This window comes from Euprymna scolopes, chromosome 5 (genome assembly GCF_053919585.1).
Source record: "Euprymna scolopes isolate OS-2025 chromosome 5, ASM5391958v1, whole genome shotgun sequence".
NCBI classification, from domain to species: Eukaryota; Metazoa; Mollusca; class Cephalopoda; order Sepiida; family Sepiolidae; genus Euprymna; species Euprymna scolopes.
In genome coordinates, this window is record NC_136486.1 from 77,562,089 (window position 1) to 77,589,002 (window position 26,914).

The 26,914-nt window shown below is 36.0% G+C and overlaps 1 long non-coding RNA gene across 2 annotated transcripts in view; it reads left to right on the forward strand.

Annotated features, from left to right (window-relative positions):
- Nucleotides 1-242: 242 nt before the first annotated feature.
- The window catches only part of LOC145276867 (uncharacterized), a 151,977-nt gene continuing 125,305 nt past the window's right edge, over nucleotides 243-26,914 (forward strand). Inside the window, exons 1-2 of one of the 2 annotated variants that reach the window (XR_013868045.1) lie at nucleotides 508-625; nucleotides 22,141-22,292. This is a non-coding gene — a long non-coding RNA (uncharacterized LOC145276867). Of the gene's footprint in view, nucleotides 626-22,140; nucleotides 22,293-26,914 lie in introns of both variants that reach the window. The other variant, XR_013868044.1, reaches the window with a different exon arrangement.

Sequence of the window (26,914 nt, forward strand, 5' to 3'; positions counted from 1 at the left end):
TGAAATTCATGTCTAAAAAAGCACGCTCCGTACTCTGCATAACGACTAAATATATATATAAGGTACAAAGTTAAAATCTAGTGCTTCTTTTTTTTGGAGATTTTTTTTTTTTTTTTTTTTTTTTTGTTAATCTAGCGGGTTTTCAAAATCTCGGTTAAGAAAAGTAAAAAGATCTAGCGATTTTCTGGAGATTTTATGTCCCCCCAATCTAGCGGGTTTTGAAAATCTCAGTTGGCAACACTGACTGCTGCAGCCAGAGAAGAAGAGCCCTGATCACCAAAGAACACGGACCTCTCTCCTCTCGCTCTCTGTCCACTGAATTCTCTAACTCCACTGAAGACTTCCGCTGGGGACACTTCAAGTTCCTATTTACGATGTCTCCCCACGGAACAGTTAGACACCAGGGTGGTTTTTTAATGTGGAACGGAAGAACAACAAGGTCATAATCTGACATTCTTTGTTTGGAACAGGCATTAGTGGATTCTTGATTTGTCTCCCCGTGTTCTTCTGAAATTGCGATCTTCAAAATGAAAACAAAAAAAAGTTGTTGCGTGACAGTAATGCACATTGCACAAGTACCTTGTTTCTTTGCGTTTCTGAACGCCAGCGAAATTCTTATTTAATCGTAAGTAGTTCGTAAAATTATCTTTATTTTATAATTCTGGGTGGGCGAAAAAACCCCCCAAAAAACTCAAAACATTTTTAGAACGTTTAGCGAATTTGATATTTTATTTTGTTGTTAATCTGAAAATCATCGTTAAAATATATTGCCTTTAAAAATGGAGCAAACTTTCATATCTTATAAAAGTCTTTAAATTATATAAATCTAACAAAAAAAAAAAAAAATGTATGAACATTTCCAGTAATAAAACTAAAACTGTTGCGTGAATCTTCGTAGTTAAAAGTTTCAAAATTATTTTCCGCTTTCAAGACATTATTAATTTCCAACAATGATGTTAGAAACCCACCCAATAAATGTCACTGTAACATTTATTGGGCAGGTTTCTAACATCATTTTGGGTACTTCTGTAGTTTATCGCCGAAAATGGAGACGCCATTTTTTTTCGGGCACTTGTCGTTAAAATCAGAGGGAGAAATCAGTATTTTAAACTATGACCGAAGTAGAAATAAATAGCAAAAAGATTACTAAATTGGGTAAATATCCTACAGAACACCGACCACTCTAATTTGTTTTTTATAGGTAATTGAGGTCGCTGACAACGAATCTGATAGTCAAACTTGGGGCAAATTTACCGTTTGCATGGTATTAACCCCCGAACCCACGAATAACTTTCCACCATTTTGCAGCTTCCGTTTACTCTACGCGCGTGCGCTGCAGCATGAACGACGGCTTGCTTCACCTATAGCAAACTGCCTTCCCGCATGGCGTACCAATCAAAAAATTACGGATTGACATTTTTTAATGACTTAGTTAAAGAAAAGTACAACAAATTGGGGGACTTTTTTTTTTTTTTTTTTGTCTCACGTAGTTTTTAATGCGCTTTACAAAAACATAAGCACCAAACATCTTTATGTTTTTCATTCTTTTTTTGCGGGAGGGGGATTCAATTATAGAACTTATGTGGCTTAATAGGTGCTTTTGCAGTTTAGTTAAACGTTTTTCCGTAAGTAACGCACCGACATTTACCGGTAAAAGTACAGAATAGGTACGCAACAGCAACAGTATTGCTGTTGCGTACCTAATGTTAAGAATGGCTTCCTAAATAATGTTATTATTTCAGCACGGGTCAATAAGTGCATGGGGAGCTTTTTATTTTTTTTGGGGGGGGGGATAAAATAAAAACTATTCGAGGAGAACACTACTAGCAGCCCGGCTTTGGTCGGGCCTTTCTATATAAATGACGTAAAATGGGGGGGGGGGGTTCACCTCAAATACACAATACACAGCCAACTCTTCTTCACTCTTGTGAGAGCATCTGCTCGGTTCTTTTCAGAAGCCACCATGTCTACGCGAAGCTTCAAACAAAACTCTTGCATCAGCTCAGCCAGCACCCCAAGCCTGCGCTTCACTAACATCTCAGCAGTCCCTCTCGTTTTTATCCTTTTTTCGCTTGAAATGAGAGACTTTAGCCAAGCAAACACCGTGGCGGAGTCTGTTTTGATGCAGATGTCACGTAGTCCCCATTTCAAGGCCAGATTGACTCCTTTTATTGTCATGTCTAATTCCGCCACATTGATGTGGCTGACGTCATTCTTTTTCCTCAACCAGGCTGCATCTTCTGCAACTACTCCTCCAATTTCCAAAACGACCCCTGTTGCAATGCTGCTCGCATCGCACCACACAACTCCATCCAATGTTCGCGGTATGTTCCAGGTTCCCCGGACTGGGTCTTGCCGTTCTGCTTCTTTCAGGAGCTCTTCCATCATGGCGACCGTTCTTTCTCCCACCTTATCATTCCATCCTTGTCCTTCGGCGTGTCTCTTTATGTAGCTGCATGCTGGTCTAAGCCAGCTAGCAATGGGGTAATGTCCGATCAACTTTCCGCATATGGAAAAAAGTTCACGTCTGTTGAGCTCCTGCTTCAGTTGTGGGATTTCGTTTCCCCTGCGAAACTCTAGGCCGCCTGACGCACCTCGTTTCAGTTTTAGGCCCAAAGCAGCCCCTCCGTCTAATTTTTCCGGCTCTTTGGCGACCAACCCGAATTTCTTCAAATGAGCCACCACCTCCTTGGCAGTTACCACAGTTTCATTCACCAGAATGTCGTCTATGTATGAGCTCACTACCCCATCTCCCTTTCCCATTGTCTCCAGAATCTTCCTGAGGATAGTTGACATAATCTTGGGTGCCGAATTTAACCCGAACCCTACTCGTATAAGGCAGTAGGTTTTGCCTTTGTACTTGACTAACTGATATTTCCAGAGCTTCTTGGCAACATGGAGTTGCAAATAGGCAGATTTTAGATCTACCAATGTAGATGCCCCATTCATCTGCCTCCATTCCCTAATGGTCTCACTGCACACATCTACGGTGTCGCCTCCCGTATGGCACTTAACATGGCCGTTCAGCTCTCGGAAATCCAGGACCGGTCTTACTTTCCCTTTAGTTGTTTGCAGAACGGCCATCAACGGCAAAATGCCCGACTCCACATCATCCGTCCAAGGCATCAGTATCCCTTCCTCAATCCATCGGTCGACTTCCTGCTCAAACTCCTTTCTCGCCCCTCCTCTAAGCGAATTTGTGTAGCACGCCACCCTGTTTGTCAGCGATGGCGCTTGATGTTTCCATGCCCACTCCACCGTCCACCGCTCTCCGTCGAATTCGGCTCGGAAGTCCTGATCTTTGATCGACAATTTTCTTTCCTCCCCGGCCTTGTTGATCCCTCTGGGGGCGTTCTCCATCACCGCGCACTCAGCTAGTCCGAACCTCACATTGTCACATGTGATGGTAACACCTCCAAGGTGGCATATAACATCCATTCCAATGATGGCTTGGACACCAGGCACCAGGCGATCAGTGACAATTGCATGGACCCTCATCCGACGTTCAGCAATATCAATAGTGACGGTCTTCTTCCCTCGACACTTCACTCACGACCCATCGAATGCCACTACTTCACCCTTCCCTTTCCATCTTCCGACCAGGGTAGTGTGCACCATGGTAGTGGTGCAGCCAGTGTCAATCAGGGCCATAATTTCCCGTCCTTCCACCGCAATCTTCTGTTTGGGCATTTGCTGCGGGTGCGCCTCTATTCTCGAATCGGGGCGGCCGCTGGCGCGTCGGCCTCCCCTCGCCAGTTTCCCGAACTTGTGCATTTTACCGCTAAATGGCCTCTTCGATTGCATTTGTAACACACTGTCCGTTGCAAGAACTTCCTGCAGTCTCTTCTCATGTGTGGTCCCCCGCATTCGAAACATGCGATCCTCGGGTTTGGCAAATTCCTTCCCACATCCTGCTGTACCGTTGCTGTCGTTCCTCCAGGCTCCGTGGGCTGGGTGCTCACTAAAATTTTCGCAGTTCTAAGCAGCTCACTCACATCCAGCGTCTCCACCCCCGGTACCTGTTGCAACCTTTTCGATATTTCTTCCGGGAACCCGGTAACAAAAGTCATCTTGACTACGTGACTCGTGGCATGTCCTCTGATGCCCGACAACTCAACCAATCTCCTTATCTTATTCGCATAGACATCCACAGATTCACCAGTCCACCTCTTCTCTTTCAACTTATTAAAGGCCTCGAAAGAACCCTCTGCGAAAGCTTCGATCAGTCGACCCTTGATGGCGTCTGCATCACCCTGTTCCCGCTCGCTGAGCTCCAAATAGAGGGCCAGTGCGTCCCCTTCCAGAAACAGTGGTATTACTGCGGCCACATCATCCAGCTTCTGAATCCTTGCTACAAGGTCCACTTTTTTAAGCCACGCCACCACATCACCGTCGCCATTAAAAGGCTTAATCATATTGCTTAAACCTGCGTTGGCCATCGCCGAAATAGCTTGACGTAAAATGGGGGGGGGGGTTCACCTCAAATACACAAACGGAATGTTCAAGAAAGATTATCGCTACAGTCCTCTGTCTCTTCTCTCTTGGCTGGCCGGGAATCATCTCCCAGCACCCAGAAGTGAACATCGTTTTATAGGTTCCATCTTCACGCACACACGAGATTATGCGAGAACGGACGAAATAAAAATGCTGGCCGCCATGTTTGTTCTTCCTTTTCTTCGCCTGTACTCACTCGCTGAGCACCCACGGTAAGACTTCTCTTTCTTGCTTCTAACCACAGCTTCCTTAACTACCATGGAGAAAAGTTGGTAGAGACAGCAGAGGTCATTTTTTTTTTTTTTTTTTTAACTTTGACCCCAATTTTGATCCCTTAACATTTATTGTTTTGGGCTCAAATCAAATTAAAATGTTTGACCAAGTAACCTAAATCTAAAATTTCAAGTGTTTAGACCAAAAATTGGCGGAGGAATTTTGTAGAGCCTGCAAAGGTCAACTTTTTCAACTCTGCCCTCTTGCCAGCCAAATTTCACCCAAAAACTGATTAAAAAGCTTGCTGCATGTCTGAATACCGCTTATGTAAAATTTAAAATGTTTTGACCCAAAATTGGCTTAATAGTTTGCTAGAGATCGCAAAGGTCAAATCTTTTGACCTCTTGGCAGCTAACTTTTCGGCCAAAAACCGATTAAAAAGCTTGCCCTATGCCTGAATACACTTTTTGTAAAATTTCAAAAATTGGCTGAATAATTTCGCAGAGGTCAACTTTTTTTAAAAAACTTTGACCCCAATCATGACCCCTTAGCATTTATTGTTTTTGGCTCATATCAAATTATAAAGTTACATGCATGTCCAAGTAACCTATATCTAAAATTTCAAGTGTTTAGACCCAAAATTGGCGGAGGAGTTTGGTATAGTTTTCAAAGGTCAAATCCTTGAAATTTGATCCCTTAACAACCAAATTTCTGGCTGAAAACCAATTAAAAAGAATTTCTCGAATCTCAATACCTCGTATGTCAAATTTCGCGTCTGTAGACAGAAACTTGACAGTTCTTGTGTACACAGATATTTTCACTTTTATAGATATATAGATTTTTTATTCAAAAATAAAAATTTCAATTGTTCAAAACATGTTTGTTTGTTTTTTTTTTTCTCAAAGCTTATTGGGGATTTTTTTTTTTTTTTTAATTACCATATTTTTCATGCACATGCTCTAAAAATGTTTCTAAATTATCTAATATTTTTTCACTTTTCATGTTAGAAACCTCTCTATACGTGGACTCCTCGACATGAGACCATTTCATTTCTCCTACTGTCCTGAAATGTATTTCAAAAAATCATATAATAACAAAATAATTCGCAAAGTTCAAGCCAAAATAAATATATCCATAGAAAAAAAACAAAAAAAAACAAACATAACAAGCCAAAATAAAAGTCATAATAAATAAGAAAAACTAGGCGCTCCCTAAGTCGAACTGCGTACAACATCGGAGCTGATGCGTATTTCGCTAGAGTGTACGTCCGCCAATAATTTTATTAAAATTATATTTTCTTATGCAGACTTTTCGGTGCTAGTGCAGAGAATCCGCACTATTTTTTAAATCGTATCTTCAAGTTTAATTAAAGTTTTATGATATATTTTTTTATTCAATTGTAAGGTTGAAGTATAGAATAGGTACAAAAAACCCTCCCCTCCCATGTTAAGAATGGCTTTTTAAATAATAACGTTATTATTTATTCCCGGATCACTCTCTGCACTAGTACCGACTTTTCAATAAATGTTTTACCATAATATTTTGATACATTTTTATACAATAAATGTTTTGGTTTTCAAATGGAGCTCGCCCAGTTTAAACAATTATGAATTTTCAATTTCTGTTTTTAATAAAAATAAATACATTTCATGAAAAACTTTCCCGTTTTCATTAATTAAATCGAAACATTTCGAATTAAACAATTACTGATATGTTCTCTTTCATTTTCTTTATTTACTTTTTTCATAGTTCTTTCTGGAAGTAATTAATATCTGGTTTAATTTTTTAAATTTATTTCCTAATTTGGCCATAGTTTTAAATACTGATTTCTCCCTCTTATTCAGGTACCCCCCCAAAAAATCTCCATTTTCGGCGATAAACAGTAGAAGTACCCTATTTTGTTTTATTTCTTATTATGAAGTGAATATCGAGTCTTCAAAGACATCTATTTTTGTTCGCCGCCAGCCAACATTACTCGTTTTTCGAACTGAATAAACATTTTACATTAAATAAAAACACTAAAAACATATCCAGTTAGGTAGTAAATTAACTTATCTTGCCTTTGATTAACATTTATTTGTTATTTATTTGTTTTTTAACAACTTTTTCGAATCTGTGTAAAATATTTGAATATCTGTGGAAAAAATAAGGGAGCCTCCAATACCAAGAAGGAGATAGAAATCTAAGAAGGTCAGTTCTACCCTGAGGCGTTTTTGACTCTACCATTTTACGTTGTTACGGGGAGAAGTCGTGGGTGGCTAGCCCTTGGTTATATGTTTAACATGCCTTGGGCCAGGTAGTGGTCATTTGGTTCACGCCACTTCATTTAAGAGAAATCTGAGGGTGCCGACGTCGTCCGTGTTCTGCGGTGTTCCCTGTTTTCTTGTACTGCGTTTAAAGTTTTACGTGATGAGGTGGGTTGCTAGCAGTACCTCTGTTACTCATTGCTTGCCGACGTATATGCACCTTTCCAAGTCTGGACGTGGTGTGAGGTATGCTGCGGATGGGGACCTCTTCGGAATGCAGGGGTTGTTGGTTCCTTTCGGGGCGAGTCCAATATCTCACCAGAGTCAATGCGTCATATTTTTTCAACTAGTGGTTTACTGACTCCCGAGTTGGAGTTGCAAAATAGCGATCATTTCGCAACCTTTAAACGGACCATCCAGCCCTACTATGGTCGGAATTAAATTTTCGACATATGTCGCCGGGACGTAGTTCTTAAAACCTCCATTTTCTAATATTGTCGTTTACAAGTAAAACAAGTCCTTTTTTTTTTTTTTTACAAAGTAGTCACCACAGATCAAGGCCTGGAAGCCACTCGGGGATAAGGGTTATTGTGTGTAGAGTACGTTAGTATTGGAGATTTGATAAAGTGTCTTACTTAAGGGGGCGGTTCATTAGGAATTTGTTTATGTTGGATTTGAAGATATCCAGGTTGTAGTCAGGTAAGAAACAGGCAAACAGAACAGAGTTCCACAGGCGTGCACTTCTAAGAAGGAAGTTTTGTTCATGGAATCTACGTTTTGGTTTTGGCACAGATAAAGTAGTGGGGAAAATTATCGATTGGTTTCAGCTAGAATCTATTGTGAAAAATTGGTTTCAGCTGGAATTTATTGTCAAAAATTGGCAAGGTTGGAGCTCAGATGAGCACTTGGTCGTAATAATAAGAGTCTATATGATAACAATAAAACAAAGACAGGCTCGCAACATCTTTCCTGTGGGAGAGAGGTTGCAGGGATGAGAAAAGGGCATCCCCCACTAAGCCACGAAGCCTATTTTGTACTGTCAAGGCAGGATAGGCTGTTTTTAGCAGCTCCTGCCCAGATGTGGCAGCATCCTTGGACGTACTTGGCTTTTAACAGATAGAGAATTGCATCAGCAGTGAGATATCTTCTGGAGCGGTAGAAGGATCCTACCATTTTTCCAGCGACCTTGGCAACTGACTTGATGTATATGTTCCATTTCAGGTCAGGAGTAAACGTCAAACCCAGAAGCTTATCGAAACATGGAGCTTCCTCTAGATATCCATTTCAATTGATGTCAGATGGGGATCAGAGCGTTGATGATGTAAAGATAGGAGCTTGGTTTTAGATGCATTAAAAGTAACCAGCCACCTCTTCCCCCACTGTACCACACTCAAGATCAGAGGAGAGAGAATCAGAGAGAACTTTGTCATTTACGGCCTTTGATGTGTTGCCATAGATGGTCGTGTCATCAACATAGATGTCAACGAATGATTTAATTATGTGTTTTGGGAGATCATTGATGTAGATCAGGAAGAGAGTTGGGCCCAGTATAGACCCCTAAGGGCCTCCAGCATTAATACTGAGGGCCTCTGATTTCTGCCCATCAACCACTACTCTTACGAGCCTTTCCCAAAAACTCGAAATCACTGTGTTAATATGAAATAAACATTTATTTACATGTTAGTAATATTAGTTCAAATCGTGGTAAATGTGTAATTTAGCGGCATAAATTATTTGACAGACAAAAAATTCTAAAAACTATTTTTAAATAAAACACATTATTGACCTAAAAGTTGAAATAAAACCAAAAAAAGTTAATTTTTATTTTTTTCATCAACTAATATTCCAAACATGTAAATGTTATTTGTTTCATACTAATCCAGTAATTTCAAGATTTTTTTCAGGTTTCATTATTTTCCCAAGTTATTTCTATTTTCTTTTTAGTTTATGTATGTGATGATTTGATCTTATGTATGTGATGATGTGATTTTAGCTTATGTATTCCATGATGTGATCTTGGTTTATGTATCCGATGATGTGATCTTATATTAATTGTCGATCTCATTAAATTTACCTTTAATGGTCTCGCGGATATCTTACTACCTTCAACCGCAAGATGTTATATCGCATGTCCCTCAATAATTACATGAATAAAACAGAAACCAACATGAACTATGACGGTGGCAATAATGCGACGCTAAGACGAACCCTGATCAATGATCACACTAAACGCACATAACATCAAAGCCCATTTTTTTATATACTCACATCAACGGAATAATTCGCAACTCACCTCAACAAAGAAAACCGCCAGAGGAAACTGTCCATCGAAAGAAATCAAAATCCAAAGCACACATCACACCAGACACAACTCAGGCAACATATAAACACACACATAATTATCTCCTAAAACACTGTAACGGTACAATGCCTACTAGAACACATTTACAACTTTCTTAGCTTTAAATTGATACCACACATGAATAAAAACCTCAAAAAGACGACTCCCCACAGTACATTAAAACACAAAAAACAAGCACAAATAAAAAAACGAAAATGATGATTAGCGCTGAAAGCTACCTTTGTCTGCAACTACGTCTGCAACACAAGTATAAATACGGCCGCTTTTTCGATAAGCAAGCAGATCAGGCCAGTGTGTGAGGCAGTGAACTTCGCCCTCATCAGCGAACCAGCTATTAAGATTCTCCTGCCGTCGCCGCATCCGCCACCTCACTCGTGTTACCGAACAGCAGCCTTTAAGATGACTCCTCTTTCACAGCCGCCGCAATCGCACCCGTATTCCAGACACCAGAACACCAAAAGCACGTTCCTGTCACCGCCGCCTCTACCACAACCTGATGATAACACTAGATCATCGCCAAGTTCATATCAACACCCGACCAGCTTTCCTACTGACGTCCCACCGTTGCCGCTGACATATCCTGACATATTCAGCAGTTCATTTTACGAAATAAAATTTTAAACTCAACCTTTTCATTTGTCCCTTTCTTGCTTCCATACACTCAGTTTTGTATTATAACAAAGAGATTCCTGCACCTGCAACCTCGGTCCTAAAAATTGATGGATCTCGATTATGAATTGGTAAACGCTGACTCACACGGCATAACGGAAAATGTACCATCGCGGTGCGAGTAACAACCAGTGTAATGTGAACATCTCACATTATCCTCAAAATGTTCGACCATTCGACCATGATGAGGTTGTATCTTTTAGGTAAAAATAAAAAAGTTTTTTTATCAATTTTTTTTTTTTTTTTTTTTTTTTTTTATAGAAAAAAAATGGCCAATGTGCACTGGTTGTCCAACCTCCAATGAGTTTTTATTCTAAAAGCCATTCTAAACATGTGGGAGGTTGGGGGTGTTTATTCCGAAAGGCATTTTCTTTTTTTCAACCTCCCCGTAATCATCTTCTTAAAGGTAAGTCTTCGGGTGGTCCTCCCAGGGCACTTTCACCGAAAAAATATATTGGTATTTATGCACTTTTGTTACCGTGCTAAAATAATAACGCTATTATTTTGAAAACCATTCTTAACATGGAAAGGGGAGAGTGTTTTGTAATTATTCTGTGCTTCCACTTAACAATTTAATCATCATCATATCTTGTCGCTCCATCTCTTCAACCAGCGGCGTGCGGTTTCATTACTAACACTGAGGTCTTCGTCCATACAGTTGGGCCCCAGTGGCCAAGATGTTAAAATGTGCTCGATGGTCTGAACTTGGGCACCACAGGGGCATTCAGCAGTTGTAGAGTAACCCCACATGAGGAGGTTGTCGCCAGTTTTTGCAACTTTTGTCCTTGCCCTATTCAGAGTGATCCACTCCGAACGGTACAGGTGTGTGCCAAGTGGTAAGGTTTCACTGGGCTCTGGCAGTGCTATATTTGTAGACTGAGGGTCTACCTCTCTCCACATCTGCAGCCGGTAAGAGGATGTAGGAGTGTCCGGTAGTTCCTCCACTGTGGCAAAGCTTCGCCGGGACACAAGTCGTCTAGCCACCTCCGAGTAGCCATAGAGAGGGTGTCTGGGGTCTTCGAGTTGTTTAGTACGCTCAACTCTCGCAATTATATCCCGGTGGACTTTAGGTGGTGGTATGCCACTTAATCGGTATAGGGCTGGTAGAGGTGTGCTTTTTAAGTTTCCGGTTATGATCCGGCAAGCTTTGTGGAGATCTGCGTCAATGCGGTGAGCATGGGCTGAGCGAGACCATACTGCAGCGCCATATTCAGCCGTGGAGTAACATAGGGCTAATGATGTTATCCTTAGCGTGTGTGGGTCTGCTCCCCAACTCGAGTTAGCCAGTATGTTGACTAAGTTAATTCGAGGCGCGATCTTCTTTCGGAGCTTGTCTATGTGTGTCTTGAAGGAGAGAGTTCGGTCCAGTGTGATGCCAAGGTAGACTGGATATGGTTCATTTACTAGCTCCTTACCTTCCCATTGGATCTTCAGCTTCCTGTTGGCTATGTGGTTGTTAAGGTGGAAACTACAAACTTTTGTTTTCCCAGGATTGGGATTGAGGAACCATTTCTTATAGTAGGAGGCTAGGGTTTTTAAGGCACTGGAGATTCTTTTCTCAATTGCTTCAAAGCTCTTGTCTTGTGTCGCAAGACACGTGTCATCTGCATAGATGAATCTACGGATGTCTGTAAATTCTGGTAGGTCGTTTGTATAGATGTTAAACAAGACAGAACCCTGGGGCAGACCATTCTTCTGTGACCTCTACTGACTCTGCCTACCATCCATTTCGACAAAGAATCTTTGATTCCGGAGAAGAGATTCTATAATGGAAACCATTTTTCTGTTCTTCAAGGTCTGGCCAACTTTCAGCAGAAGTGCTCGGTGGTTGATGGTGTCATAGGCTGCCATGAGGTCGATAAATACAGCCCCTGTGATTTTTTTTCTTTCATACCCATCCTCTATCTACTGAGTCAAGTTCAGAACCCGACCAACACATGAACGCCCCTCCCTGAACCCAGACTGGTCGTCTGTAAGCTGGTCTTTAACTATTGGTGATATCCTGGCCAGAATGAGGCGTTCATACAACTTATACAGTACACACAACAAGGATATAGGGCGATAGCTAGATGGTAGTTGGGGATCTTTCATCTAGCTATTGCCAATTTAATTAGTAATACACACGGATGAAAAAATGCTTTGGATAATCACAGATTTCAAGGTAGTTCTACTAAAATAGCCATATTTTTTAAACCAAAGCACTTTAAGTCTTCAAATTACTACTGTTTTGTTTGGAAATGAATATACTTTCAAATGAATTAATAAATATGAATGTACATTATATATTTTAAGAGTTTTAAGCAAATAAAGTGATAAAAATGTGAACGTCATAAAATGGCGTTTTCGGTAAGGTTTTGTAATGACCCCCCCTGTTTTCTAAAGGTCCGTACCGTGATTGTATGAAGAATTTCGTCATGAAATTTGGGAACCAATCAGTAGAGGTGTTAATCTTAATACTGTCAAGTGTCCGAAATATTCTTGACCATTTCTTTTTTTGTCGTGTTAAAAATAAGACTTAAATATGACTAGTATCGAACATTTTGAAAAAAAATTCTTCAGACACCCAGTAGTAAGTAAATCAATCTTTTTACTATCTTTATCAATTAAAAGTATTATTTTATGTTGAGTAGGACCGCGGTAATTGATAATTTAAAAAGGACCTACCAAAAAAAAAAATTGTTTCTATTTCTCGAATTTGGTCAAATGAAGTTAGTATTACTAGAAGCAGCAGCAGCAGCTCCAGCCTGTAGAATCAGCAATAGCACAGTGTAAACAACATGCGTTCTTTAATTTTTATTCCAGAACGAATTAAGAAAAACATGAAAATATGAATATAAATGTTCTTATTAGAGCTATTTTGTTATCAGAATAACATTAGTTTAGAACTATTCGGTTTTCAGAATGTATAATAACAACAATCCCAACCAATTCGGCATTATGAATCTGTTGCAATTTCTCACATTTCTCGTCAAATTTAAAAACATGGTTAAAAAAACAAAATAAACTTTTGTAGATATATAGCTTGCATGCACTTTTATTCTTTAAATTAGTTTTGAACAGCGAATTAAAACAATGTTTTACTGCGAACAGCCACAAATGTTTGTTTTTTTCAAAATCAAAATAAGTATCAAAATCTCGTTTATACATAGATTCGAAAAAGTTGTCAAAAAACAAATATATAACAAATAAATGTTATCAAAGGCAAGATAAGTTACTTTTCTACCCAACTGGATAATTTTCTAGTATTTTTATTTAATGTAACATGTTTATTCAGCTCGAAAAACATACAGTGTTTACCGATGTATTGAAAAATTAAAAATGGCGCCCGGCCCGACTCTCTTTGACACGGTAAGTTTGAGAAAAGGAGTTACAAATAAAAAAATAAAAAAAACTATACAAAGTACTGTTAAAAACTCACCGAATATGTCAGCCTATGTCACGGTAACATATATTGAGCGAGTTTCTAGCAGTATTTTGTCTACTTTTTTATTTTTAACTCTTTTCCCCAAACTTACCGCTTCAAGAGTCGGACGCCATTTTAAATTTTCCAAAACATCGGTAAACACTGTTTTCAAGCTGAATAAACATGTTACATTAAATAAAAACACTAAAAAATTATCCAGTTAGGTAGAAAAGTAACTTGCTTTTGATAACATTTATTTGTTATATATTTGTTTTTTTGACAACTTTTTCGAATCTATGTGTATAGTAATACAAACCCTCAAAATCTATATCAATATTCTTGAAATTTTAAAAGAAAACACATCAAACTACAATTAGGAAGCTTTTTATTTCGTTATTTTTTTTTTCTACTTATTAAGCGAAAGATATTTTTACAACCTGCTCCAGCGTAGTATAAACGGCCTATGGAATTAACACCTTAAACCTCGAAAATAGAAATCAACAAATTTATGGAATTTTCTTTGAAATTTCGCAACGCAGTTTCTTATTAAATTAAAACTAAATATAACATTTGCTGACTTATTTACCTGTCGAATACACACACACACACACATAAATATATATATATATATGTATATATATATATATATAACTTTCTGTAAAATATTTATTTGAAATGGAAACGGCATTTTGCAGTTAGGACAACAAAACAAAAATGAAGTAACAGTTCGTATTCCTAAAACACTCTTTAACCCTAACACTAAGTTCGAGTGGCAAGCCCCCCCCCCAACAAAATACCTCTGTAAGTCACATACAAGCATCTAAAACAAACAAACAAAAAATAGATCCTTCCTTAAAGAAAAATACACATAAAAATAAATTGGTTAACTGTCCTAAAATGCTAGAATGGCCAGGAAATGGTGAATTATTTTACATTAAATTTTTGTGAAACTAACCGCTCCCCCCTCTAATATTGTTTTTGTTAGCTTTGTCTCTGTCAAGTTTTCAGTATGTTCACACATAATTTTCCTTAGCCCCTACAATTAATTCAAAGTCCGAATGGCAACCCTCCCCATATTCTCATTGCATAGAAACCCTCTTAAAACTACACATAATCATCTTAAAAAAAAAAAAAAAGCATGCATATTTTCCCATAGAAAAAAAAAACAGTTAACTGCCCTAAAATGCTAGAATGATCTATATTAGGAAATTATTTTACATTCAATTCTAAAATAATTTGTTTATCTTTCATTAAAGTTTTTCATGGCATTTTATACATAATTTCCTAAAAAGGTAGAATCACATTTTGGAGGGGTGGTCAGAAGGAGTTGAGTGGGGTTAAACAGAAGGTGTTAATCTACAATAATACCAAAGAAATATCGCAATATATTCATTTTTAAATGGTCTTATGTTTAGATTTAAGTTTTTTGTACATAAAGCACATTACAATTCAACTTTGAGTTCTCCAACTTCTTTTCTGTTTATGGATACGTGGCATTTTTAAGGAATTGCTGCATATTTATGCACATTTACTGCAGATTATTTGGAAACCATGAACTTTGGGAGATTTTCAGTTGCATATTCTGATTCCTTGTACAAAAATACACTTATATGGTAAATTTCATTTCTTAGTCTTGTGTTTTAACAAAGATATGACATTTTTACTGAAAAAGTAGTGTAAAAAATGTGACGAAACGCATATGGTCTTAAAGAGGGAAAAATATCCAAACGTGTGAGGCACAAAAATAGCCATAACTTCCTTAATTTTGATCAGATTTTAAAAATTTAAAAAGATTCTTTCTTAGCTCATCAAGCTCTTTCTATGCATACCAATATTGAAATATTTCAAGCTATTTCAATTTTTTCATGTGTATTGCTAATTTAATGATAATAAAATAAAGATATTGTGAAACTTGAACTTAACCTGAAAAAACTATTTTAAAATAACGCGATAAGCACTAATATATTTTACAAAAATAAGAAATAATAGATAAAATGTATTTAACATTTTTTTTTTTTTTTCACTGTTTTAAATATTTTATAGCACTTGCACTTCTACACTACTGGGATGAGATTTTGTAGTCAATAAATGGAGTTTTCAGATAAAAAATAGTTTCAACTGATTTATTTTTGCCAATTTTAATAAGTCACAATGTTAGCTTCCAAATTATGCAGTCGGAATTACCTGAATATTACTAAATTATTAAAACAACTTTAATTTTGGTAGCAGGTGAAAAATTGTCACCATCTTGTTTAAATTAAAACGGCGAGCGTTTTGAAGGTATTCATATCCTTCTATACATTAACGGGTTTGGAGTAAGAATTGGCCGCCATATTGGACCTAGCTTCCAAAGAGGAAGCTGTTATTTTAGGCAGGCTACTTTCCTGCCTTGTGGCTTCTGGTGAAAAAGAATGCATGTATAAAAAACCCGCCACGGCAAATCGCCTCACAGCAAATACAATCAACTAATTTGATTGGTCTAAAACAAAGACAATGGAAGGCTTGATGTAATTGTTAAAGTTCTGATAACCTATAAAAGTTGACATTTCGAGTGTGAACAGCAAGTTGGACTTGATGTAAAATACAAAAAAATTTTACCAAATTGACTTTTTCGTTTAAAAATTAAATTATTTGTTTTCATTAATAAAATTTAATTTTATGTAAAAAAAAAAAAATAATTTCTTATTTTTTATACAAAAAGTATGATTGTTGAATTTTATTCATTCGATTACTTCTGTTGTATTGGTGCATGAGCAAGAACGAAATTTTTGTTTCTGTTTTACTTTAAATTTAAATTTCCGTTCCAAAAAAACAAATAGTGGTTTTGATAAGTTTTACCACTTTCTTTTTTTTGCTTTTATAATAAATATATGTTATGAACTATTTTTTTTTTTTAATATATATTATGAATTGTTTTTTTAAACATACTTCTGTTGTATTGGTGCATGAGCAAGAACAAAATTTTGTTCTGTTTTACTTTAAATTTAAATTTCCGTTCAAAAAAAACAAATAGTGGTTTTGATAAGTTTTACCACTTTCTTTTTTTTGCTTTTATAATAAATATATGTTATGAACTATTTTTTTTTTTTTAATATATATTATGAATTGTTTTTTTAAACATCAGATGTGTTGGTAATTTTTTTATAAATAATCAAACATATGTAACAGGATGTGCAGAATTTTGCTTTTGTAATCGGGGTTGCCAATGTAGAATTTTAGGAGGAGGTTACCAATGTAGGACTCACAGTAGGGGTTAGCAATTATAGGGCTGCCCATGGAGTCACTAACTTGTAAGAGTGTGAGTCGGTGATACGAAAGAAGATCCTCCTGGTGCGAGTAAAACCAGGTGTAAGGTGAAAATCTCATTGGCCTAAAAATGTTCTGCCATTAAACCACAACTAGACCAGATTAAAATAAATAATGAAAAGGTTTTTATCAAATTTTTATTTTTACAAAATATATTTTACAAAAATAAGTAATACTTGATTTTTTTTTTTTTTTTTTTTTTTCGAAACTAATAAAATTTGCAAAGATGCAGACTACTCTGTTAAGAACTGTCCCAAATATCAGAATTTGGACGCTAAAAATCCAAAGACCAAAGAATTAAAATTGTGTACGAGGTGTCTTTGTGGGCACTCCAAAATTAATTGCAAAGGCATTAAGGGATTTCCTTATCCTTGCACTGTTTGTGGACTAAAGAACTACTATTCTATTATAAGTCCCAAATCCTTTGTGGGGCATACCTCTTTAACGTGACAGGAAAATTGTATTTTTACTGTAATTAAAATCTCTGAGGGTAAAGGGTCACCCTGTATACTTCTGTTAGAGATGGGCAGTCAGAGGTAATTTTTTTCACGGGTAGTTTTACACCAATTAAGTCCCGGGAAAAAATTAAAGTCAGGGACGATTGAGATGCCTGTGAACACTCTTATTGGGTTTAATATTTGTAAACTTCAGGAGTCTCCCTTAAATTGGGTTTTCAAAAACCCTTTCTATTTTTGGTTCTATTTGCCAACAACCTGAAGCTGAAATTTCATGTGGATAGGTTTGACAAAATCATGTTAAAATTGACTGATGAGGGTTTTCGTCTATCCAAGATACACCTAGTTAAATGGCTCTTATTCATGGTATAATAGGTGTGGATCTAATTCAATGGATAAATAACCACTTTTTAATCAAATGTTTAGTAGGTACTGCGTGGAAGATTTCCAAGTAAATAATTCCCTTGGTGAAGGGTCCGAATTTTTAAAATTATAATTCAAATGTTAAGGAAGAGTCACCGACCTTTGATTAGATGCTAAATGCTCTGCCTACATGCAATTCTTATTTGATTGACAGCATGCTGAATCCTACTGTTACTTATGAGGATGCACTGCAACTGTTCTTTCATGTATCATCCGTAGAGTGTGGAATGAAGAGATTTTTCTCTCTAGATTCCATTCCAATTGAGAACAATAAGATGTCTTCCTGTGATGAAGAGAAAATAAATAATTTAAAAAAGGTCTATTGTCCTCAGGGACGGAAAATATTATATTGATCTGCCGTATTACTCTGAGAAACTTTCTTAAGTAGTCTAATTATGTGGCCTCTCTGCAAATAATGCAGAGGATGGCAGAATCCTTAAATAATAAGAGTCTATATGATGACTATCTGCAAGTTTTCAGAGAATATGAAGACTGTGGAATAATTGGATCCTTCTCAGTTCCACCTGGAACATACGAGAATTACATTTGGATCCTGCACAGACCTGTTATTAAGGAGGGTCTGAGGGAAATTACGAAGATCTGCCCTGTCTTCAACTGTTCACTAAAATGTTGGGGGGGGGGATACTTCAATCAATAACGCCGCTTATTTAGATGTCAGTTTAACAGCCCAACTATTAGACTTTCAGAAAAAACAATTATGTTCTAGGCGATTTGCGTAAGGCCTTTCTACAGATTCACCTAAAATCTATTCAAGACAAGAATAGATTTTGTTTTTTTACTTAAGGTGGACGATAAATTGCACGCCTTCAGATACAATACTATTATTTTTGGCATTAATGCCATTTTGAGTTTTATACTCAAATTTCATGCTAAAAAATATAAGGCTGATTTAGCCTCTTATACAATTTCCAACATGTTTTATGTTGACAATTTGGTCACCATTCGTTGTGAATATGATTCTTTATTTTCAGTTTATAGCAATGTCCATGACAGGTTAAGTGAAACAGGGTTCGAGCTTCGGTCCTACAGTTTCAGTTGCATGATCTTGCAAATTAAAATGTTGGAAGATGATTCTATTACATCTCAACTTCACACCCACGAAAAGGTGTTGGGTTATCGATCTCCCCTCATCAAGATTCTTTTAAACTTAGTACCACAGCTATAGATGATAATCTCAAAACTAAATGTATGGTTTCATCACCCATTTTGAGTGTTTACGATCTATTGTCATTGCTTCTCTCTGGGAAGATTCTATTCAGTCAATTGTGGCAAAACAAATTATCATGGCATCAGCAGATCCCTGAAAGTTGTCTTATCTTGTGGCAACTGCATGCCAAAGAATTAATTTATGGGACTTGAGTTCCCCAGATGTGTATTCCTGGAGGACTCCCGGATTGAAATCATTTGTTTTTGTGACGCATCTAAGCATGCCTACGGATTTTCTTTATATGCTAAACAAGGGACTCAGTGTTCCTTGATATTTGCCAAAGATAAAGTGGCTCCCATCATCAAAGGGAAATCACTCCTTACCTTGGAATCGATGGCCATATATTTGGCCTTTAAAGTTATTCCCCAAGTCTTGCAGGCCCTAATGCCTATCAATATTCATGCCCTTTTCCTTGTGTGAGATGCATAAGTAGTCCTGTCATGTGTTCTGAATGGGAAGGGTTAAAAAAACAAATTTTGTTTTTAGAAAACTGTGTATTGGGTATAAATAACCTCAAATTTGGTGTGCTCCCTAAATTCAAATACGTGCCTTTACCGGATAATCCAGTGGATGTTTTAACCAGAGGCATTACTTACCTCTAAGTTCACACAAGTGTTCAATTTCTGGGCATATAGACCAGATTGGCTAAACCAAGATAGCATCAACTGGCCCGTCTCTCCCTTACCCTGTCTTAATGGCAACAACAGGAAAATCGTTTCTTGCATGTTCTTGGATGAATCCGGTTCGGATGAAAACTCTTTTCCTTTAAAAATATGATTTTTCTACATTATCTAAGGCGATTAATGTCTTAGAAAAGGTTTTGAAATTCAGTGATAAGTTACGACACCAAAATACTGACTCCAATAAAAGAGCTAAATTGTTGCTCTTTTTTCGCATGCAAAGCGAAGCCTTTCCCTTTGAAATGGATTATCTAAAACAACCTTCGAGTAAGGTTGCCCTTCCAAGGGTAACAGCCCTTGGCTTTTTCCCAAATAAGGATGGTCTGATGCGAACCAAAGGATGCATTCAGAACTCCAAAGTTCTTCCCTTCAAGGTAAAATGTCCTATTCTGTTAGAAAAGAATCACCACCTAATCAAACTGTCATTAATGAAGCATACTTAATTTTCTGCCATATGGGAACAAATTCAACCCTTAGCAAGTTAAGGTTATCTGGTTTTTGGATCCTCCAGGGGAGACAAGTGGTGAAGACATTTCTCCACAGTTGTATTATATGCAAGAGAATCAATTCTCTACCTTGCAAGTCCTCATCGGGGTCTCAGCTTACCTGTCATAGGGTAAATTTTGTCCACTCCTTCAAACAGGTGGGTGTGAATTTTACAGGGCATTTGTTTGTCAAATGCAACGATCAAGATGTGAAAATGTAATCTTATTTGCATTTATGAGCTTGTGTGCTATCCATCTGGGCACACGTTCATTCCTGTTAGCCTTTTATCAAGTTCACCAATTTATATGGTGTACCTTCTCATGTATTTTGATAATGCCAAGTCATTCTTAGCGTCGGGCATTATAATATCAGATGTATTTTTCTCCGATGACTTTAAAGAACATTTTAAGTCGACTTCAATTAATGACCTTACCATTCCACTTCCACTTTATTCTGCTTAGCATGGGAAACGCTGATTAAAACTGTTAAACAGTGTTCGATAACATTGTTGGGTAGAGGAAGGTCGGTTATTTTGAATTCCTCTCAGACATGCAAAGGGTTGTAAATGATAGGCCGCTCACGTTTATATCAGCATTCGATAAAAGGTCTTGATATTCTGACCCCCTAATCACTTTTTGCAAACGGGTTATCATCCCTGCTAGCTAATCAATAATTACAGTTCTGAGGAGTTGTCCAGACCCCAATAGAACTGCACTTCTTTGAACTAAGGGACAAATTTATTAATAAATACAAACGCATCTGGCATAGCGACTCTTTGTTGTTGCTTAGTCAATGCCAACATAAGGAACGACTGCATTCCACCTCCGAAAGCGTCTGTAGGTGAGATTGTGCTTATTTAATCTCCAAATAAATCCTGACCCTTCTGGAGTCTATTTTGACTAATCATCGGTAGTGACAATAAAATTCGCTCAGCTTGTGTTTTTGAGGAACAGTTGTGAGCAAATCCACTTGCTAAAGCACATTTTTCCTTTGGAAGTTCAGGGTGATTCTGAGTTTGCCCCAACAGAATTTATAGAAGGGGGCTCCTTCTTTTGCCCTGCTTGTTCGGTTGCTAATGACGTCTCACACCCATGGTGTGCTGTGACTTATGTGATAATTGGTATCATTTTAGTTGCGTCGCTGTTAATCAGCAGGACACCAGAGGGGAGTGAGTTTGTCCGAATTGTGCAGATAAAATGTCACAATAAATTCAAATTTCATGTTTTATTGCTAATTTTCCGAATTGCTGACGCTCATTTAGTTTCTAGTTAAAATGGTTTCTCTTGTTGACAGTTTTTTCGTTCCTTCATTCGTTTCTTCCTAAGTGAAGTAGCTAAAACCTATTTGGTGATGGGTTCTAACCTCAACTCCATTGATAATAAAAGGGGCTCTGCCCTCTTTATATAAAAAAATTTTTTTCACTGATAATAGTGAGAGTAATATTGTTCGAATAAAGTATCTCATTGAATCTTAAAATCAGTATTTGCAGTTTATTAATTTAAGATGTAGTCACTTTCTTTATTGTGGTTTTCGAGATTTATTGTATAAATTCATTCAGCAGCTGACACACACACATTTGAATTCAGTAATGAAAAATTAACTGTATTAAAGTTAAGTCCCTAGGAACAACCCTTGCTACCTGTCTTAATGGCAGTTTTAAATAGCTGCAATAAATGATCATTACTTTTTCCTCCTTTCCTTGGCAACATGTTAGAAATTTGACAATTACATCACATCTCTCATTTACTTTGTTTTAGACCAATCAAATTGATCAATTGTATTTGCTACGAGGCAATTCACCTTGGCATTTTTTCTTTGGTTTTTTTTTTTTTTGTATGCGTTCTTTTTCAGTTCCACTTAGGCATCCATGCAAAAAGGAAGGAACCCGGTTCCAGTAGCAGTCAAGAACACTTATGGAACTCACTCTCGACATTGAGGCATTTGTGCGCCTCTAACCTTCATCTCTTAAAATAGGCGCAGTTATTATTATTTGTGTCTCCTTGAGATTTATTTTTAAGCCTAAATAATTAGGCTTATGAGATTTTAAGGTCTAAATTGTCAACGTTTTAGAACTTTCCTTCTAATGAACATTAATTATGAACCCCTGTAAAGTTGACTCGAGGACTTCCATCAGGAGGAATCATACCAACCCCCGTCTAACCACTGTATTCACAGATCTTCAAAAACAGATGAACCTGCATCCAGTTCTTGTTGAGGACATAAAGACTATTACCTTTCGAGGCTGATAACAGCTCCATTTCTGAGGTAAAACGGGCATTCCTTTTTTGCAACGAGGATCTAATAAAATTTTGTACTAAAATTTGAAGGTAGGCTTTTTTTGTATTTTGTCTTATTTTGCCACTGTCTTGGAGTTAAACCGTGCAAGAAAAGAATTTCTCAGAAGGTTTTTGGGTATGCTAACAATGAACTGCTTTCAGAATAATCCCCTCCCCCCCAACCTTGTCAGTATACCTGAAAGCCTATAAAAGTTGACATTTCTTATGTGAACGGTGAGTTTCCAATTTTATGCACAATTAACAAAAAAAAATTGAAATTTCTGTTACGTTTTCTACAAGAGAACACTTACATTGGAACAATTTGGGTAAATGTGTAGTTTCACAAAAGTTTTTGTTTTATTTATATATATATATATATATATATATATATATATATAATGATTGTTGAATTTTATTCTTTTGATTATTCTTGATTGTATAGTATATATATATATATATATATATATATATAAGAGGTGGGTGTAGTTTGCTTGAAGCATTGTATAGTATGTAGTTAAATGGAATTGTAGAAGGCGGTACAATGTAGAAGACATACCCTGCACCCTAACTAACTGCCCGATGAACTCCACTAACATGTGCCACTGTACATACACAGTATATCGCATACAGTGCACCAAATGTGACCAATCATACATCGGTAGCTCAGTGAGACACCTGCACATTAGAGTAAAAGAACACATACAACCACAAGCCTCTTCTGTTCGCAAACACCTTCACACATGCGGCAACACTAACAAATCCATCAGAGTAGATATTTTAGCCACTGAACGCAATGTTGGCAACCTTCGTATCAAAGAATCAATCCTGATTGCCAAATTACACCCCAAGATTAATCGCCGACATGAATTAGGCTCATCATTCTTAACTTAATGCACACCATCCCACCATTGTATAATACAATTAAAAATAAACAAACAAAATAAAATAAATAAAAAAATAAATCCAAAATTAAATTAAAAACCAAAATAAATAAACAAACAGAATAATAAATAAGCAATCCCTATTCAAGATTACTACACATTAATTATAATAACAATATTCAACAATTAAATAGCAAGCCTAAGATATATTAATTAGATGGTGCGAACATGTGGGCTACACGGCTACATGTATATGACTCATGCAAATTTATAAGTTTATATGCCCCAATATAACCCAATTGATTGACTCATGCAAATTTATAAGTTTATATGCCCCAATATAACCCAATTGATTTCTCCGAATAAACCTAACAATATTAATCGCAAATAACAATAAGACATAATACACCAAAAACAGAAATCCAAGGAAACTCAAATAAATAAATAAATACATTATAAAAATAAAATAAAAAATTTAATAAAACACTCGAAATAACTTTAACCACTTCGTCATAACACATTGCATATATATATATAAATAATTATAGTTACTTGGTAATTGAATTAAAGATACAAGAATCCATAAATGAGTATATATACACTACATAACGAATCAAATAAAATACCCCCAGAATGAGAACAATATCACTAAAATAAAATAAATAAGCAAACAAATAAACACACAAAAAGTAATGCAACGTTATACATCTGAGAAGAAATATTGGTAACGATTATCGCCCTTAGAACAACCCATCGAGTAGTCTCCCTTGACCAACCGACTTATTCTAAGTCTACGTCCACCACCACCAAACAGAATGCAGAAACACAAACAACAAATAAATTAGTTAATTAAATCTCAATATAAACATAAACTACTATAAAAAAACAAATAAATAAATTAAAAGAAAAATAAGTAAAAGAAAAACAAACAAACTCAATCACATTAAATTAAAAAGCCACCAACAATGTCCGGACAATTATTCAGCCTGATACTGTTACTATTTACTGTTTACAACAACACGTTTGAACCAAAGATAAACTATTATAAAAAAAATAAATAAATAAATAAAATAAAATATAATATAAAATAAATAATTTAGAAATATAAAATAAGAATTGAGAAAAAAAAACAAAAAAACCCCTAACCATATACTACCCACAAGTCCCGAGCAATGATTTGCTGCGGTATAGTTACTGCTTACAACAACACGTTTGTCAAAGTCAAGTAAATATCTGACGAAGAGATCTATCTCGAAATATTATATTACACGGACATACCACCAGACCGACTTTCCCAGATAACCACTGTGCAAATATAAATATACTGCGTATATGAAATATGAATATGTACACATGTATTTATAAGTTGTATTAATAAATTTCTCACCTGCTTCAGCCTGTGTCTTTCCGTTACTTCTGCATTCTACCACCTTCTACAATTCCATTTAACTAACTATATATATATTTAAAATATATATATATATATATATATATTTTTTTTTTAAATATATATATAGTTTTTTATAAAATATATATATATAAATATTTAAAAAAAACTATATATATAATATATTTTAAAAAATATATATATATAAATATTTAAAAAAAAACTATATATATATTTTTAAAAAAATAAAAAATTTCAACGCAACAATTTAAATTTTCGTTCCATTTTCAAAACAGGACGCTCTCAACAAGATTCCATTGTTTTACGGCAAATTTTTTTTTAGGATGCCAGCACACCAGATTTCAATCCACCATTTTGGTTCTCCAAAGAGTATGCCAGTGTGCCAAATTTCATTTTGTCATAAAAACAAATTTCTACAGAAAAAAAACTTAATGTGTGGTTCACTGGACATTTTGCCTTAAGTCAGTCCTATTCAAATGCATATAAGCTTGTGATTGAAAATGGTAGGAAATTTGCACAATTTACAGATTAACCAATCTTTGAAAAGCTGTATCTTTAGATCTTTTTAAGATAAAATGATGAAATTCTAAACATAATGCCATGAAGGTTCAGTTGGCTTAATTTATGATCACTTCACTTGGTAACTTACTTCAGTTTCATTTTAACGGTTTTAAGTAGAAATATCATAAAACAGCAAGAAAAATGGTAAGTAAGGCTTTATCATCATATGAAGCATTATTCTCAGCCACCTACCTTGAAAATGCTGCTGTGAAACCTGACATAGTTATATGGAATAAGTCAGCAACCTTGATTGAAGTGAGTGTTCCTAATGATGGCGGTCTTAACAGAGCTGAAAGAGAGAAACAGACCAAATACCAAGGTCTCATGTATGATATGAAAAGAAACTGGAACCTAAAGGGGATATCAATCATACCAGTTATCATAGGTGCCACAGGACTTATGAAGAAGAACCTGAAGTCCTACCTAACTAATATTCCTGGTGAACCAAGTGCAAAAGAGATTCAGACAATTGCACTTAAGGGAACAGCAAGGATACTAAAAAGAGCTCTCGGTTGGTTTCAATAAGAAAGTGGGGTAATGTTGGCAGCTGGTTTGGCTGCCCCATACCCAGCATTACAATCTTCAAAGGAAAAAAAATAAAAAAGTGAAAAGCCAAAAAATAGACATTATCATGTCATTATCACATCATGAAAAATCCAAGATGGCCACCACGATACGATTCAAAGAAATTGTTAACAAAATATGACTTGTAGCATATCAAATTAAAGGAAGTTTTGTACAGATCAAAATTATGTTTTCGAGTACATTAAACTCATTAGCATGATAATTCGCATACTTCAGTTTCATTTTAAGGCTTTAAGTAGAAGCAACATAAAAACAGTTAACAAAATGGGAGGTAATGCTTTATCATCATGCAAAATATTATTCTGATAGACCTTATCATTTAAAATCCAAGATGGCCACCACTTGATTCAAAGAAATTATTAACAAAATATGGCTTGTATCATATCAAATGAAAGGGAATTTTGTACAGATACAATTATGTTTTCAAGTACATTAAATTAATTAGGATAATTAAATTTCATTTTAATGGCGTCAAGTTGCCGTAGCAATTATATGGTAAGTTTCTACCACTATTTTGAATAATTTTTTATTTTTAAGTCATTGTTGAGACTTCACGCGATATTGCTGCCATTTTTTCTTGTTCTCATGTAACGCTCGATACGACTTTTTTTTGGAACAAAATGGACAACATCAAAAATTCATTGATGTATGTAGAAGAGTAACTTGCTTTTGGTAACATTTATTTGTTATATATTCGTTTTTGACCACTTTTTCGTACCTCTGTGGATTGTGAAACAAATCCAATAAATGTTATCATAAGCCAGGTAAGTTATTCTTTTACTTAATTGGCTAAGTGGTCTGTGTTACCTAAGTAAAAAAAGTGGTCATTGTCTGTCATTCTTTTTCAAAGAATTCAGTTAACAAAAATATTCTTTTCCTTTCTATAATTAAAAATTAATGTTTTCTAAATAACAAAAATTTTAAAAAATGAATACTTTATGTTCGTAAGTTAGTTGACGAATGATTTGTTTACAGATTTTTACCACGACATAACAATTCTCATGTTATATGCGTTTGTCACTATTTCTATTGACGTGTGCATGAAAAGTTTTTATCCAATTCTTTACAAATTTTAGGACAAAAGAAATTAATATATTTGCTAATAAATAGCGTTTGAAAACAGTTTCTATCTTTACTGATATTTGTACTACAAAGCATCAAATTTGAGATATTCTAGCTTGTGACTGGAATAGCGTACATGTTGTGTTCGAATTCCATAGCAAAGACAATTCTTTTCC